Here is a 7224-nt window from a genome sequence, read left to right on the forward strand (position 1 = left end):
CAGGTCCCTTCCGACCCTAGAAACTATGAAACTCTCTCATCTGCATTAGTCAGGAGTAAAACAGCTAAAACAAAATGAAGTCTTCTTGCTTGAATTGGGGATGTCGCACCTTCTGGCTGATTTGCATTGTGCCCTCACCATTGCTTCCAGCTTAATCTGTTAAAACTGTTGCAAGAGCTAGGAACATGTGGATAGTTCAGTCAACCAGAAATACATCGCCAGAATGAGACAAAGGAAGCATGCTGCTGCTAGCTTCGTTAGCATTCAGAGGGAGAGAGCAACCTGCCCACCCTGCACAAAGGCCTCCATTGAGCTCAGTCACTCAAAACCCATTGACAATATGTTTCATTTTCATTGTCAGAAATACTGCACTTCCCATGGTTGTACTGTCTGCTCTTCAGATCCTCTCTCTGTAGGGAACTTTGCCAAAAAAGGGGCAACAGAGCTGGGGACAAATTCTCTGCTGGATTAACTCCATTCGAGTCGATCTTTTACATAGGCAGAGAATTAGGCTTTGCCTTTAGATTGCTTTGGGCTGTACTCGGTTTTCTTCATACTCTGATGGAGAGGTGTCACCAAGAGTAGTATGAGCCCACCTTTGACCTTAAGTCAAGCAGCTCAGTCTGAAATGGTTTCTCTGGCCTCCAGGCTTGGAGGCCAGGTGATATTGGCCTCCAAGCATGCTAAATTAAAGCTACCTTAGGTATATTTCCAAGTGTTTCAGCTAAACCTCTGGCTGTAGGGTAAATACAGTCTGAGGAGGTAACCTCCAGTTTCCAGGCCAGGTCCAGGAAACACAAGACACAGCCCAAAGTCAGTGGCAATGAATAAGACAAAATATTTCTGAGAAATAGCATCAGAGCCAACATACACTATTTTATGATCAAAATCATGAATGCCAACTAACAGAGTCTTTCTAAATCACTGTGTCTGCAGATTATATTTCCAATATTCCTTGCAATGTTTTGTAAGTTGTAATTGTTTGAATCAGGTTTCTTAAGACAATAAAAGATTATGCCTATTTCTACAGCAGATGGGTCCAGGGATCATGGAGATGAGAACCCTTCCTGCAACGTGGCTGTACCTGATGCTGAAGAAGAAATAAAAAAGAAAATATGTGCTTTGCAATTGGGCAATGCAAGGGGGATATTTCTTCCTGCTTCTCAATACAGGGTCAGCTAATACCCTGAAGACCTGACTCATTGATTTCATGAGAGATCAGCTTTTGACCACCATCAGTTATATCTGTATTTCAGGTAAAATACATGTTTTGATAATTTTCCCATTAACGCTTTGACAAAAGTAATGTGCTTCCACAAAACATTTCAATTTTGTCAAATCAGTTGATAGCCATTTTCAACTTTTTTGAGAGACATATTTTGCATCCTATATTGAAGCACAGTATAAAAATTACAGATTAGGATTGAGTACAATATTCATTAAAACCAAATAAGATAATCAGAGATTTTTTCCTGACATGAACTCATTTCTAAAAGAGAAATAATTCTACAAGATGGAAGGGTTGATCATCTGTGTTTTGTTGATCCAAGAAAAGATGAAGATTATCCGATGCTTTGCAAGCATCAGCTGACTTGACAGGTGCTAGGGGGCGCAAAGGCCAGTACCTTTTCAAATGACTAATTTTCAGAAGCAAATTCCACTGAGATTTGCTGTATATGTACATTTGAAAATGAATAATTATTTTTAACAGATTACAATCTAGCAAGAGCATTTTGTATACAAATCAACAGGACTGTGGCAAGGATTTAGTGCATTAACTGCTAAGACCACAGCAATGAGTTATCCCAGGCTAAAAACAGACTACCAGTTTACTCCAGGACAAGGAATGTTATCCTGGGATCTCTATGTCCCACTTTACATAGCTGTCACATATCCAAATTAGCACTCTGACCCAGTACAATCAGGGCCATTTTGAGGGAACTGCCATTCAAGATGCATGTATAAATGATTGTCCTGTCCTGTTTTGATGGAAGTCAAAACCTGGGACACAGCCCCAGATTAAATGTCAGTTTTTAGCCCCAGAGCCTAACCAGGTAAACCAGTTCACCAGACTTCGCTGTATTTAGAAATATTCCACTTCAGCAGAAATAATATTGGAAATAACCAAGGTAAAATGTGAACTATTCCAGGCAGAGAAATCAGGAACATGAGGGACTGAGCAGGCAGTAGAATGAGCTGGCGGGGTGGCAGGGAGGAGTGGGGGGTAAATACTGCAACACAAATGCAGAAGCCGTATGCTCAGGGTGCAGCATATAGCCCATGCTACGCGTGGTCAGGGGACACTTGTACATGTCACAGAAATTGTCCATTTTTGTGGTTCAATTGCATCATGCTGTACATATATGGGGGGGTTACTATTTAAATGAGTTTGTTACGTTGTAAACTAAACCACATCTGCACGTAGTTTAATTTGCAGTGTAGCTATTTGTAACGTTGCAGCCTTTTGGCAACCTCCCCCACCCCAACCGCAGGAGAGATGGGCTGAAGGCAGAAGCGGTGAGGGGCCCAATGCTTTTTTTTTTTCCTTTTTTTTTTGCACGGAGCCTGCCCATCTCCCCCACAGCTAGGGGGTAAGCTGCTGGCAGGCTGCACGGCCACTGAGCTGTCGGGGCCCTGGTCCTTCCCTCCACAGTGACAGCATCCCCTGGGGCCACCTGGGTAGGCTGCTACCCGGCTGGATGCTGCCACAGCTCAGGGAACAGTTGGGTTGGGCTGGGTGATGCCTCTGAACTGGGGCAGCGCCTGTCCGCTAGCCACCCATCCAGGCAGCCCCTGGGGGTGCTGCTGCCACAGAGGGAAGAACTGGGGTCCACCACAGCTCACGGCCCACTGACAGCTCACCCCCCAGCTGCAGGAGGGATAGGCAGGCTCTGCAAGGAAAAAAAAAAAGGATAGGGCCCCTCACCACTTTTTTTTTCCCCCCCAACAGAGCCTGCCCACACAAGCTGCCAGCAGGCTGCACAGCCCCTCAGCTGCAGGGGCCCCAATCCTGCCCTCCACGGCAGCAGCACTCCCCACCCCCCGGGGCCACCCGGGAGGGGAGCTAGCAGGCCGAGGGCTCGGAGACAGCACCCCACTGGATCCAAGTCTTCCCAGAGCCCTCCTGGGGAGCAGTATCCTGAGCTGCGGGGGCCCTGGTTCTTCCCTCCATGATAGCAGCACCCCGTATTGCTGCCCAAGTGGGTGGATAGCTGATGGGTGCTGCCCCAGCTCAGAGAAAGCACCTAGCCTGATCCAACTAGTCCCCAAGCCTGAGCAGCATCCAGCTTGCTAACAGCCCACCCGGGCAGCCCTGGGAGGGCCTCCCACTGCCACAGAGGGAAGGACTGGGGTCCCCCACAGCTCAGGATCCACTCAACCCACCAGCAGCTCATCTCCTGGCTGCAGGAGATGCGGGCAGGCTCTGCGAAAAAAAAAAAAGAAAGAAAGGATTGGGTCCCCTGCCGTAACAGTGATGGAGGCCGCTAAATTGAAACAGTGGGTTTTTAATAGTCGCAATTAAAAACCCACCATTTCAACTGAGGGGACTAAACCCCCATCATGTGTACAAGCACCCAGGGTCTGTCCACTATAGTGAAGGGGCTCCACAACTCTCCTGGGGTTACCAGATTTCCTTGAGGATTCAACCAGCCCAAGTGTATGGCTACTGAGCACACTAGGTTAGTAGATATGATGACAGAGGCGAGATGAGCTCAGTGCCTTGAAATCCAGACCTGGTCCCAAGTCAACTGTAAAGACCCCCTTTGACTCGGTGGGGTTTAGATTAGAACCTGTACCTGGCAAAATGAGTGGAGGAAGCAGTTGTGGCTCTGGTGTCAGCCACAGAAAAACTGCTAAGCACTGTCCAGCAGCTGGCAAAGTTTGTTAAGGAGATGATTCAGCAAGGGCTGGTTGCTGAGCTCATTAGTGGGTTTCCTCTCCCTCCATTAATGACACTCACACAGTGTGGGCATGCAGCATGGGTGGGATCCACCATATGGAGCCGATGATCATTCCACACCACACACAGAGGCTACAGATCCTAACCACAGCTGTCTGGGCATGTGCTTGCTGCTGCTTCTGGTTGGCCTAACCTAATTTCCTTGAGCTAGTGTCTTTAATGGCAGTTGCTGATTTGTGGATTGGTAGGAGTATTTCCAGGGAGCTGGAACAGAAATTCTCGGGACAACACAGACTCTACATCTCTTTCTCCTTCTCCTTCCTCTCTCCACTTCTTTCATGAATGGTCTCCTGCTCCTGCATGGTGCAGCTGCTTTCTCCTCAGTGTTGCCCCCTGTCCTGTCCTAGTGTCAGCTGTTCTCTTCAGACTGATATTTGCACTCCCTTCCCCAGGTGCAACACCACCAGCACCAATGTAACAAGAATACCAGAGGTCTGGCCCAGGCACACCTATATAAATAGTCGAGCTTTGGCCTTTTACAGTGAGTTCATATCTTGGGAATCTGCTCTGAGGGAGGGATGGCATGTTACTGGATTGTACGGGAAGCAGAGGAGAGAATGAGCTAGGTGGGTGATTCAATGCAGTCCCTTCTCATCTCCCACCTAAACCAAGGCTATTCCCAGCCCTCTCCACCCTCTTTCTTGTAGTAGACAAGTAGAGCGACAGCTAAGATCACAATGTCAGCAGAGAAGACCTTGTTGTCTTGCGCATTTAAGAAGAGGGCTGTGACAATCCAGCTGATTGCATCTTTCCATATGCTGATTGCAGAGATGTTGGCAAACAATTATTTGATCTTCACGAAGGCCCCTGTGAGATTGGGCAGTGATTCTATGCACATTTTCAAGCCAGCAAAGCTGGGGAAAGAAGAGACCACACAGCAAATCACCAGCAGAGCAGGAGCAGAGCCCAGTCCTCTGCTCTAACCACAGCTCCAGGGGCCCTCCTTGGGTTTAGGGAGACTTGCAGTCTTACAAAATACCACATGCCCTTACTAAAATACACGAAAATACTTTCCTTGGATGAAGATAAGAGCCTAATAAAAGTTGCAAAGCTGGCTTCATCCTAACCAGAAGTAGCCACAGCTCCTCGATGCAAAATTGAGGGCACATTATATATATAGGCAACCAATCCTCCGGATCATGGTGTACGCATCAGAGGTCTAGTCAAGTGCCTGATCAATCCACTTGTGCCTGACAAGCCCAATTCAAGAGTGACACGGTTTTTTACAAGTTTCAAAAATATCATACCTACCCAAAGAACCATGCCTACCTGTGTCCTAAGACCAACACGACTACAACCAAAAACCCTGCAAAGATCCGTGTGTTGTCTGAGTTGGAGTCCAAGTTTACAGCATGCTGCTTTCTTCTTTATCACTTTGTTTCCATCCTCTGGGTCAAAGCAATTCATGTTGTACTGCACCCAGTGCCAGATGTCCCCTCCAGATTGGGTGCATCTACACGAGGTGATTTACTCAAGAGTAGCACAAATTACTGTGCAGTAAGCATCACCATCTACACGTGCAGACACTTATTGCACAGTAATTTGCTCTAATCGCAAGTAAATTTGCTACCTGTAAATACAACTAGCAAATTTACTTGCAAGTAGTTACTGCGCAGTAATGCACATATAGTCACTGACCGGGAGCAGATTTGCTCCTGGTCAGCCCCACCATCAGGGAGCCACCTGGATCCCAGCCCCAGAGCTAGGAGTTTCTCCACCCCCAGGGCTGGGGCAGCTCTATGCCTGCCTCAGCTCCTGGCACTTAAAAGCCTGCTGGGATGCTGGGGCCCTAGGCCACCTGCAGCCAGCCTCTGGTCACTGCATGGTGAGGATGTGCCTCACCATGCAGCTGCCAGGCCCATGCCATGACCCTGTTCTGGGAGCTGCAGGCACTTGCCAGGCCCCGCAGCACCTAGACTGTCATGCAGAGGCCCAGCAAGCCATCAAGGGAGCCATGCTGGCGTCCTTCCCAATGGCAAATGCTGCCTTCCAGGGCCACAGCTGGTCCCAGGAGGAGATCATGGACCTCACTGCACTGTGGGGAGAGGCCAAGGTCCCCAGTTTCTGCAGAGCAGTTGTTGCAAAGCATTTATCTATGAGGGCCTGTCAGGCCACATGTGGGAACACAGGCATGACCATTCAGAATGCCAGTGCTGCACAAATGTCAAGGCCTTGTGGGCACAGTGTGTTACCATCGCTGACCACAACCACCAATGGGGGCTGCCCATAAGTCCATGCCCTTTTATGCAGCTGCTGAACTATTTCCTCGTGCAAAGGGATGCAAGGGTCCTAGCTACACGAGACTGTTTTAGGAACCCATGTATGAATACAACACAGCCCCAAAGCAGGGTTGCAGCTTGGGCAGATATTCCCAAGATAACTTTAAAATAACAGCAGTGTGGCTGTGGAGACGTGGGCTTCAACTAGTATGTCTTCACCCAGGGCCCCAAACAGGCTTCTCAGCTGAATATGATGCCTCATGCTGTCATCAATACTCAAGCTGGCTAGTTTCATATTTCAAAATTTTACCCATTCTGACCTGTAACTATGACTTCGACTTCATCTTTATTTGAGCTGGTAAGAAAAGACAGCAAAGAGAACAACACAAAGTTTGACAAGACCTGTCATTCATAAAATCCTAGTTCTTAGCAAACAAATGGAGCCTCCTGATGACACAAAGAAATCAAAGCAGAGGCACATGTGCCCCTGTTGGATTTCATCTGACCCCGACCATGCTGTCTGCTCTGTAAGAGAAGAGCTCAGACTGAATGAATGAACTGCTTTTTTATGACATCAAGATCCTGGGGTGATAAAGAACCCAATTGCCGAGAGAGAGAATGAAGGTGCTCAGCCCGCATGCAGGGGGATTTTTGAGCCCTGGCATATGCAAAGATCAACCAAGTTAAACAGCAGCTCCCCACAGCCCACACTGGGAAGTGGGAAAAACTGATATCACCCCTGTTTCCCAGCTAACCTTCCCAGGTAGCCTCACACCTAGCCATTTGTAGATTAATGTCAACATTTTGACTCGTATCTAGAAGTGAAAAAGCAAATGCCTGCAGTTGCAAAAGGACAGTTATAATCTGCTCCTGGTGATGAATTGATCATCATCATCACGAATTATTTATAGTTACCTCAGTGCCCAAGTTGCCTGTGCCCAAGTGCTGTACAAACATAACCCATTTCTCTACCTTCTCTTGACACCTTTGAAGTTTGCTCATAAAAGTATTTTCTCTTAAAGGACCCCAGTTTGTTTTCTGTGG

The sequence above is a fragment of the Gavialis gangeticus genome, unplaced genomic scaffold, assembly GCF_001723915.1.
Source record: "Gavialis gangeticus isolate Ggan-Ray unplaced genomic scaffold, GavGan_comp1, whole genome shotgun sequence".
NCBI classification, from domain to species: Eukaryota; Metazoa; Chordata; order Crocodylia; family Gavialidae; genus Gavialis; species Gavialis gangeticus.